Source organism: Acinonyx jubatus, chromosome X, assembly GCF_027475565.1.
Source record: "Acinonyx jubatus isolate Ajub_Pintada_27869175 chromosome X, VMU_Ajub_asm_v1.0, whole genome shotgun sequence".
NCBI lineage: Eukaryota > Metazoa > Chordata > Mammalia > Carnivora > Felidae > Acinonyx > Acinonyx jubatus.
This window is the reverse complement of record NC_069389.1, coordinates 114333303-114344757: the sequence shown is the minus strand read 5'-3', so window position 1 is coordinate 114344757 and position 11455 is coordinate 114333303. Positions and strand designations below refer to the sequence as shown.

Genomic DNA, 11455 nt, shown 5'->3' with positions numbered 1-11455 from the left:
AAATGGAAGCATCTTCAAAGTGCAAAAACAGTTGAGTCTTTATTTTGGTTGGATTCATTCTTATTCTCCCTTCCATAGAAAAATCACTCTCCGTCTCAAAGTCTGATTTTAATGAGGAAAGAACCACAGGGTGTAAGGCATTATCAAGAGACAAAAACACATAGGGTAACGTTTGTTTTCTTTCGTTCTTTCTTTCTTTCTTTCTTACTTTTTTTAAAAATTTATTTATTTATTTTGAGAGAGAGAGAGAGAGCAAGCAGCGGGGGAGGGAAGGCAGACAGAGAGAATCCCAAGTAGGCTCTGCACTGCCAGCTCACAACTTGACATGGGGCTTGAACTCAGGAACCGCGAGATCATGACCTGAGCCGAAATCCAGAGGCATACACTTAACCACCTGAGCCACCCACGCACCCTGGTAATATTTTCAAATATTAGGCAAGGTAGCTACCTATCCGGGGAAGATGTATGTTGGGAAGCTACAAAAATGATGATTCCTCTTAATGTGAATAAATTCTATTATCTATGTGAAAAGTAGACTTATAGAAATGTTCCGGAATTATATAGAGGTTATTGAAATGCAAAGAAAACAGGCCACATTAGATTTGGATTCACATCACTACTTTCCCATCTAGAGTGTGTGGTGTTGGTTAAGTTACTTACTCTCACTGAGTCTTAGATTCTTCATCCACAGCATGTTAATAATAATGGTACCTATTTCATAAAGTTGTTGTAGATGATTAGATGTTATAATAAAGGAAGAACACTTTAGCACAGTGTCGTATGTAGTACTTGATAAGCGGTAGCTATTATTCTATGGAAAGGAAGAATTGTTTCTCTTTTCTTCTAAAAGCTTGCAATAGAATTGAGACCCTGTCTGGTAAGGAGGGACGGAAGCACTAAGGCTCCTGTAAAGGTGAAAGTTTTTAAGGATTTTCCTAGAATAACTTCGGAATGAATCTATGTATTGGATTTTATCCAAATTGGGAAAACAATAGAGTCTTTGTTTTATTGTCAAATAATGTGTTAGGAATTTAAGTGATTAAAAATGGTTCCTTGGCCTTTCACAAAGACGGTGCAAGAGGCAAAGAAGGAAGACGCTGCTCCTGCCAAAGCCAAAGCCAAGGCTTTGAAGGCCAAGAAAATGGTGCTGAAAGGTGGCCACAGTCACAAAAGAAAGATCCTCCTCTCACCTACATTCCAATGGCCTAAGACACTGCGTCTCTGAAGGCAGCAAATATCCTTCAAAGAAGGGCCCCAGGAGAAACCAGCTTGACCACTATGCCATCACCAAGTTCCCCCTGACTACCCAGTCAGCCATGAAGAGAAGACAACAACACACTGGTGTTCATTGTGGATGTCAAGGCCGACAAGCACCAGATCAGGCAGGCTATGAAGAAGCTCTATGACGTTGACGTGGCCAAGGTCAACACCCTGATCAGGCCCAATGGAGGAAAGGCAGTTGTGTGTCTGGCTCCTGACTATGATGCATTGGATGTTGCCAACAAAATTCGGATCATCTAAACTGTGTCCAGCTGGTGAAATACAAATACACGTTTTTTTCACCATTAAAAAAAAAAAAGGTTCATTGAGACAGGAATAATTTTATTCAAGTAACTTCTAAAATTCCATTAATCTGTGAGACCCAATTAAAAGAAACTTTGAATTATGGAAGCCAAAAAAACCCTGTGTTGTTTATGGAGTCCTCTTTCAAATAGCCTCATACATTTCCTTTTAAAACCGTTGGACTTTTCCAGAGTGTAGATTTTAGTTTTGATACTCCAAAATCAGGACTTTGACTTATCTTTCATGGCAAACTTCAAAGTAGAAAAAAGGTACTTCAGTGTTTTTATTGTGATAAGTTTTTGAAGCTCTTACTAATTTAATTTGCAAGTATAAGGACCTCATGATTCAAAATGAAAATACAAAAACTTTCTCGACAAACTAATTTTATTTAGGCCATTTAAAACAATTGCCTAGACTCCTGCACTTTGGTCCACTTCCAGTAGGTCCATCGTAATAATGTAAGCTATCATCCTCCCTGATTTGGACCATCATAATAAGCTTTGACCTTATCAACCTATAGTCAAATCTCCATCAAACTGAGCGTGATCCTTATTAATCAGAAATGGAAGCATATAAATGCCATTCAAGGATCTTCAGTATCTTTCCATCACGCTTAAAATATAAGCTCCACGACCCTTACTATGGCCTACAGACCCTGACTGATGAAAATCTTCGTACTACAACTTTATCTCCTTTCACTTGACCTTTTGAACATGCCAAGCACTTTTCTGGCTTTAGACACTTTCAGAATGCTACCCTTTTCTTTTTTTTTTTTTCTTTTCATTTTTTGAGAGAGAGAGTGAGTGTGAGTAGGGGAGGGGCAGAGATTGGGAGACTGGATCCAAAGGAGGCTCCACCCTGACAGGCTGACAGCGGTGAGCCTGATGTAGGACTTGAACTCAACAGACTGTGAGATCATGACCTGAGCCGAAGTCTGACTCTCAACCGACTGAGCCACCCAGGTGCCCCCGAATGTTATTTCTTTTTAACGCACAACTCTTCTCATTCATTTACATATGCCACTGTATTTATTGAGTGTTTGCTCTGCATTAGGTATAATAGTAGTTGATTGAGATATGCTGGAAGAAAGGCCCTAGAGTGGGAGATTACCTGGCATGGGTGGGGGGGGGGGAATAGCTGGGAGGTCAGTATAGCTGGAGGAGTGTGAGGAAGGGGAGAGTAGTAGGAAATGTAGTCACAGAGGTAAGTTATGGAGATAGAGCCTTGTTGGGCTACTTTAAGTATTTTGGTCTTCACTCTGAGTGAGCAGGGAAGCCATTGGAGGATTTGGGGCAGAGGGACTGCACAATAAATCGGTTTTAAGTCATTCTGGGTTCTCTGTAGAGACTGGACCACATGGAGGCAAATGCAGAGGCAGAGGGACCGGTTTCCAGGAGAGTGCAGTAATCCAGGCAAAATATGACGGCGGCTTAGACTAGTGTAGGTGGTGAGAAGTAGTCAGCTTGTGGATCTATTTTGAAAGTAGAGGCAATAGAATTTCTAGTAAGGTCGGATGAGCGATGTAAGATCTCAAGAAAGATTCAAGGATGACTCCGGGATTTTGCTGTCAGCAATTTGAAAGATGGAGTCATCATTAGCTTCTAACGTTAAGACAGTGGTAGGAGCAGGTTTTGAATGAGGGAGGAGAATGAGATCAATTTAGGACGTTCTGAGTTTGAGAAGTTGCTTAGGAGTCCAAAAGGAAATGTCGGGGTGGCAGTTGGAAAACGTGTGGCGTTCAGGAACCATATTTGGGCTGGAGGTATGAATTTGGGGGTCATTGACATTCCAACGCCATTTAACATCGTGGAAAATGATAAGGTCACCAAGGGATTGGGTATAGATAGAGAGGAAAAGAAGACCGAGAAACAAACCTGCGATACTTCATTGTTACTACCTTAGGGGGAAAGAGGAATGAACGGAGGGGACTGAAAAAGAGCTGTTGAGTGAGGTGGGAGGAAAACCAAGAAAGTGTAGTGTCCCGAAAGGTAAGTGCAGAACGTATAGGAAAGCACCAGGAAATGGACGAGAGTCCATTGAGAGTGAAAGGTCAAGTAACACAAGCACCAAAAATCGAACGTTGGATTTAGCAACATGGAGGTTATTGGTGATCTTGACAAAAGAGTTCTTATGGCTTGAGGGGGAAACGGTTGATTGGAGTAGTTTCCAAAGTGATTGCAGAAAAAGGAAATGAGAGACAATGGATACAAGCGATCATTTTGAATACTTTTCTGTAAATGGGAACAGAGAACTAGAGCAGAGGCTGGTGAAAAAATGGGAAGGAGGGAGGCAATTATCTTAATATGCGAGAAAGAGCACATCTGTAATCTATTGGGGAAAGAAGGAATACTTACTTGTTGATGTAGGAGAAGGAAGAGAGACTTGGCCGGAACCAGGCGTTGAGGGGTGAGACGTAAGGGAATGACTTCCCGTGAGAAAACTGGTTGTAGGAAGTTGCAGAGAAGATTCATCCATAGCACAGATTGCAAGAAGAGTATATGGTTGCAGCTGGACGTAGGAAGGTGGAGTGGTTTTGAGAGAATGCACAAGTTCCCCTCTAATTTTGTTCTTCAAAGTTCCCATTGAAGCATGAAGTGAAGACATCAGCCAGAGTGAGGATGAGAGTGAATTTGTTGAAGGTTTGGAGAGACAAAATAAGGTGTAAATTATTTATCTGGAAGAATGGTAGGATGAATAGATGAGGGAAATACAGTATGTTGCCTGGATAGAATTAAGGGTGAGCAGTGGTTCTCAAAGTGCGGTTCCATGACCAGCAGGCTCAGCTCTACCCGAGAAATTGCTAGAAATGCAAATTATTGGGCCCCATGCCAGACCTGGCAAATATTTAACCCTGGGATGAGACGCCCTCCAGGAGATTCTTCTGCCCAGGAAAGCCTGAGAACCACTGGATTAGAGGATTAAGTCCTTGAAGCGAAAATGAGAGCAATCCATGTGGCTGTGCATTTTTGTCCAGACATGTTCGGTGGCATAGGAGGACACAGGTGGAAGGTTGTTGTAACCAAGGCTGTGGTTTCACCAAGTAACGAAGTTATTGTTTTATTTTAATGTTTATTTTTGAGAGAGAGAGAAAGCACAAGGGGGGGGGCACAAAATCTGAAGCAGACTCCAGGCTCTGAGCTGTCAGCACACATACTGTGAGATCATGACCTGAGCCACCCAGGTGCCCCCGAAGCAACTAAGTTAAAATGAAAGAAGAGCAAGAGAATTGAGAATGGATGCAAACAGACCCTTATGGTCGTTGATTATGAAATTTAAATGGAAAAAGAATGAAGGGAAAACATCAAAGGCAAGAGGAAGAGTGGAAAAGGAGCAGGCTCAGAGGATCCTGGTGGTAAACCAGAGGGAGTGAGCTGGAAAGGTAGGAGGTGGTTGTCAGAGAGGGTAAATTAAATTGAGACTATGGAGGGTTTATAGTTATTCGTCACGGGAATGTCTACAACAGAGCTGACCAATAGAAATATGATGTGGTTCATGAACCTCATTGTAAATTTTCTAGTACCTGACACTTAAGAAATATTTATTTGATGTAAATATCCAGAGACTATCATTGTAACATTAACGAATATAAAAATATCAGTGGCATATTTTACATTTTTTTCTATTAAATTGCTGAAATCAGTTTGGATTACCCCACATGTGCCTCAACAAGTACAAAAAGATCGAGATCGTACCTTGCATATTTTCAGACCGCAACGCTGTGCAGCTCAAAATCCACCCCAAGAAAAAATTGGGAAAGGCAGTGAATACTTGGAGATTAAAGAACATACTAAAAAATGAATGGGTTAGCCAAGAAATTAAAGAGGAAATTAAAACGTGCATGGAAGCCAATGAAATTGAAAACATGACTGTCCAAAAACCTCTGGACTACCCACGTGTGAAGCCCCAAGTGGCTAGTGACCACCATATGGGACAGTACGGGCCACAGAGGTGATCATCGGGGACAGTACCGTGGTAGGTTGTGGAGAACACCCTTGGAGGAAAGGAGCTTAAAGCCCGGGTGTGGGAAGAATTATCTAGTGCATGGTGAAGTTGCCCTTGATTGTTGCTGGAGAGAGGGTCAGTGAATCATGATCGAGCACAAGGAGAGGAGTAGATGGCAGCAACAGTGAGAGGTTGTGGGCAACGCAATAGGATAACGGTAAATTCAGAGCTGGGCTATTAGAGATAGAGAGAGGGAGAATGATCTGGAGGCAGAGATGTGGACCCCGGAGGACATCTATTCCACTTCCAGGCCGAGTGGTGGGATGGGTGTGGAAGAGGAAACAGCCATCACTTGAAAGTGTGCAGCGGTGTCCTCAGAGGAAGGAAAGAGTCAAGGAAGAAGTTGAGCGTACACACATAGGACATTTTGGTGCTGGTGGACCATGAGTTGCGGAAGGCACGGTGGATGGGTTTCAGACATTAAGGGGGAGTTAACAATACAGACAAAACAGGGGCGCCTGGGTGGCTCAGTCGGTTGAGCATCCAACTTCGGCTCAGGTCATGATCTCGGTTCCTGGGTTCGAGCCCCACATTGGGCCTGCTGAAGTCAGCCTGTCAGTGCAGAGCCTGCTTCGGATCCTTTAATACCCCCCTCTCTCAGCCCCTTCTCCCCCCCCCCCCAGAATAAATAAAATGTTAAAAAAAAATGTTTAGGGGCACTTGGTTGGCTCAGTTGGTTAAGCAATGCAGTCTTGATTTTGGCTCAGGTCATGATCTCACAGTTTGAGCCCAACGTCAGGCTCTGTGCCGACAGTGCAGAGCCTACTTGTGATTCTGTCTCTCTCTCTCTCCTTCTCTCTCTGCCCCTCCCCTACTTACACTGTGTCTCTCGCTCAAAATAAATAAATAAACTTAAAAAAATGTTTAAGAAAATAAAAAATACAAGCATACAATAAAGAGAAAGAAGGGGATGTACAAAGACTTCATCGGGATTAGAGTGTGCAAGATTAGGGAGATATGAGCCGAGGGTTTCTCGAAGTGACTGAGATAAGTGAGGGTAAGGGACTGCATGAGATTGAGTAGATTCAAGGCAGGTGAGTGTGAGTTCCAAAGTATAGGGAAGCAGGGATATCTGGGGTTATCTCTGGATCCCTGCAGGTGAAAGAGAAAGTTCTGTTGTGCAAGGTGCACAATGTACATCTGTCAGGGGAAAAGCAAACTTAATCCAAGGATGTATAACACTCTCTCTGTAATGCGTTGATGGAATTGAGGCTATCTAGAGAGGTGAGGTGTTATTCCAGTTGTGTGGGCCCCAACTTCACCTTGACCTTTAGTAATGAAGGGGTCGAAGACCTAGGATAACATGATTTTATTCGCAGTAAAGATATAGATATAGATATAGATATATAGATGCATCTTGAACACATGAAAGAATGAAAAAATGTGAAAAATGGAATGCCCATAAATTATTGGGTGGGGATATAGATAAAGAACTAAATTAAATGAGGGTCCCAATATTAAGGAATAGCAACATGTTAATTGAAATGTGTTTGGGAGTTTAATTTTGTTGACAGCGGGTTTCCAGATTTGAGAAGATGATCCTGGCCTTCTTCATTTTATGTTCTGTATCTGTGTTAATGAGAACAACAGCTTACCCAAGAAAGCTGGAAGTCAATATTCGGGGAAAGCTGCTGCTGCTGCTGCTTTGTGAACGTATTTTGCGGTTTTTCGGACATCTCGGGTTCATTCTAGGTTTCCTTCACATACAGTGTTAATCTACAGCTCTGTTCTGACTTCTGAGGGGATGCAAAGCGTTGTCATTCTTCCACCGCTCTGCGCTTTGAAGGGATTACTGCTTGGCGATACGCACAAGGCTTAAAGACTACAGGGAATACTAGTGATTTAAGAACATTCTGAGGGCAAAACTAATGATAGCCATGTACATTCTTCTGATTTTCTGACCTCTTAATTACTAGCTTGACAGAAAATAGAGCCCATGTCGACTGGAATGTACCATCCGAGTATAGAAATTTTATTTAAGGATTATCTTAGTTCCTCACCAGACGTGGAGCATAGATTATGGACATATCTGTGGCAGGAGAATTTGAAATTGATTACTGTTTGGTTCCTAAATGTATACAAAACAGTTTATAAATTTGGCCACCCAAAATGTAGACAGTTCTGAATTTGACAGTTCCCAGGAACAAAGTCAGATGACCAGGTGCCACCCGGGGGGGGGGGGGGTGCTGTTTGAAACTCCTTTGATAAAGTACATTTTTGAAGGTCAAGTATCTTTTTCTCTCTGCTCTTCATTCTCTCCCAAAGTCCGTTGTCCGAATTTCTATGCCTATTATGGCTCCCTCTCAGCATCACTTTGTTATTAAAAGCAGATAGCCAATAAATAGTTGCTTCCAACTGTAATAAGTCCTGTGAAGAAGCGTCGAGTGATATGAGAGCATATAATCAAAGGAAAGCAATTAAATCTGTGAAGTAAGGAAATGTTTCGCAGAGGAAGCAATGGTGAAATTGAGATCCAAGAGATGAACAGGAGGCAGGTGAAAGTATTATGGAAGATTTCTATCGTGTTCCAAAGAGAAAAGCATGTTCAAGGGCCTTAAAAAGAGATGGATGATAGGTACAGACAGGCAGCTAAAAGAAATTTAGTTTGTATGTAGAATGTAAGAAAATTGAAAAGAAGAATTAGAAAAATCATAAGAGCACATTTTTGCTTCGTAATGTAATTTCTAAGAGTTTGTTTTTTATAACTGTCTAACAAATTATTTTATTCCTTTTCATTTCTGGCAAATTATGTCAGGTGATCTCTACAGTGAGTTAAAGTTAGCACTGAATAGGTCTGTCAATTTGGTATATTCTCACAATGGTATTTTGTTTTTTAAAATAAAGAATTGAGAAAGCACTCGTAATAGGAGAAAGCTGTATTAGGCCTCAAATATAAGGGTTCCACTTTTCTCAGCAGTAATTTGTTTTATGAACAAAACAAGCCTTGTCAATTATTTGGGAATTTATAATATGTCCCAAGTATTTTTATGTACTCTGTGATTTATATTTTAGCTTTTCTTCCAGCATCTTTTACCCTAAAAAAGGTTTTAATTTCCATGTGATCAAATCCCTTACAGCCTTTCCTGTCCTGCTTAAGGACATCATCCTCAATTAGTTAACTCCCAAACACACACTATATTTTATTAATTCATTCATTAATTTTGAGAGAGGGAGAGAGCACACCCATGTGAGTGGCAGGGAGGGAACCCCGAGTGGTCTCCATGCTCACCTTGGAACCCAACGCTGGGCTTGATCCCACAACCAAAAGAGATCACGACCTGAGCTGATATCAGGAGCCAGACGCCCAACCCCCTGAGCCACCCATGTTGCACCACACCCACACACACTAATTTAACCAATATGATGCAAATATACTATCTTCTAGTATTATTATGATTCTCTTTTTGAGACATTTTAGTTCTTTAATCCACTTGGAAACTCCACACAAGAGTTTCTTTTCATTTTCCCTAAATCAGTGGTCCTCAACTGGTTCAGACGTGCCCCCCCCCAGGGATATCCAACCACGTCCGGGGACAGTTTAGGTTGTAACAACCGCAAGAGGGCCATCTAGTAGGCGGGGGCTGGGAATGTGGCTATACAGCCTCACACAACACACGATTATCCAGCTCAGAATGTCATCCCTTTATGACCTAATATGAATAGCTCATGTTCGTGTGTTTTGGGAAATATGTATTTTCCTATGAAAAGTTGAAAACACACGTGCATACACATACATGCACACACACACAGAATCATGTGGGAGACGTGTGGGGTGCAAGTTTTCTGCACAAGCTCAGATTCAGGGGCGCCTGGGTGGCTCAGTCGGTTGGGCATCCGGCTTTCGCTCAGATCGTGATCTCATGGTCCGTGAGCTTGAGCCCCGCGTCGGGCCCTGTGCTGACAGCTCCGAGCCCGGAGCCTGCTTCAGATTCCGTGTCCCTCTCTCTCTGCCCCTTCTCCACTCGCACTCTGTCTCTCTCTGTCTCAAAAATAAGTTAAACACTAAAAAATTAAGAAAAAAATAAAGAGTTCAGATGCATCCCTCTAAAACTATGCCTTAAGTCCCCTTTATCATACCAGTTCTGCTGGCTCTATACAACCTTCCCCTATTAGCACGTATGAAGGAAAGTTGAACAGCACACGTTCAAGTAATGTTCGCTTGTTCGTTTTTCTTATTATTCTATCTAACTCATTTTCCAGTTTCACACATCAAACATACTCGGAATAATTTAGATTCCAAGACCAAGATAAAGTAAAAACAGTTTTCCAGAATAAGGCTCTCACTGCCTTTATTGTACAGACAATGGAGGTATAGTAGACGTGAACCATTTATCTTTTTTGAGGTGATCTTGTCCTTAATTTTGGTCCTGGATCAATGTTGTTTCCTGTTGTTGCTACTGACCTTTGTTAAGTACACATTCTAGTAAAACTTAGCAGGAATCTGCTGTTAACATATCATTCCCCATGGCTATGATCCATAAGATGTTTCCGGTTTTAACAGGAAAAACAAAAACAAAAAAACAAACAAAACCCAGGAAAAACAGATTAAAAATGAAGTATAAAGGAAGGGATTTTTATTTATTCTACAAAAACCCAGCAGTTTAAAAGTTCTGTTAAAAATATTGGCTGTTAGCCATATACCATGAGCGACCTTAAAATATTACATCAACTATGGCCTGACATATCCAGGAAAAATATATGGCGGCCATTGTCTTCCATTGTCAGCATTTAGCGCTCTCTACATCCGGGCTTCTCTGAGATGATAGAAACACAATTTGTCACGAAGAGCTGTGCAGACATACTGCCCTTGATACGCTACCTGTGTTGAGGCAGATGTGACGCAACTGCATTTCTGAGACAGCACTACTGATGTCCTGATGGGTAGGCGGCCCACATGTAGGTAACAGCTTTTCTCTGGGTGGAAACTTGGTTTTTGTTTTTGAGGATACCCAATACGGCGGTGTGCTGGTAAATGTTTAACGGTGTTCTGCAAACACGAAACAAAATGAACCCCACAGTAAACCCCCCTTGGTTTGTCGTGCAACATTTACTGATGTCCGTAGCATACGTGCCACAGACACGGTTGATGTCAGATTACCAGGTTGCCTTAATTAAACACAGAGGTGGGATGAGTTGTGCACGGCTCTCGTGAGCTAGTACACGCTTATTCCAGGACGCTCTCTTTGTCCTCAGTCAAAGCATCTGCAGGGTTTACCCGTGCAAACACGTAGTATAGAGATGGTATTTTGAAGCCTGTCCGTGATACGACCTTCTTCCTGCTCATCCTAAGATGTACGTTTGTTTTTAAGTTTTGGGAAGGAAGTTAGAATGGTTGCACAGATAGGAAGAGAAAGAAAGTTTTGAGATTCAGATTCTAATAATCAAAGCAGGAAGCCGGTCAGCTTGAAAGCCAGTGTTCGTTAAGAAAGAGAACTGTTTTATGAACTCCTTCTTCTCCACCTTTATCATCAAGGGTCATCCGGCCCGACCAAACTAGATTCTAAAGTCTTCTGTGTGTTGGGGTAGGGCAAGAAGGACATGACAAAGAAGGGAAACTCAAAGCCTGTTCCCTCTCGTCCTGTGGAGTTATAGGAGAAAAGGAGAGGAGAGAATTTGAACACTGATTAGTCACCAGGGTCTTTGTCCCACGTGTTTACTGCCACATCCGGGCATGGAGAGGATGTGATTCAGAAATACCTGGATAATTTTAAGGGAATACCAAAGTCAGATAAGTTTAGCCCCATGTGCTTCTCTGAGGATTCATTATTCTCTAGATGGCACCGACTTAATCGGGAGGGTGGTTGCAATGGAAAAAAACCTTCTGATGCTGTATGCTTTGGAATTGCAGCCTCCTTTGATGGAGAAGGCAGGTAGAATGCAATTTCCTTGC

General features: G+C 42.0%; 1 pseudogene; it reads left to right on the top strand.

Annotated features, from left to right (window-relative positions):
* Positions 1–272: 272 nt before the first annotated feature.
* LOC128311519 (60S ribosomal protein L23a-like) lies at positions 273–1889 on the top strand (annotated as a pseudogene).
* The last annotated feature ends 9566 nt before the right edge of the window (positions 1890–11455 follow it).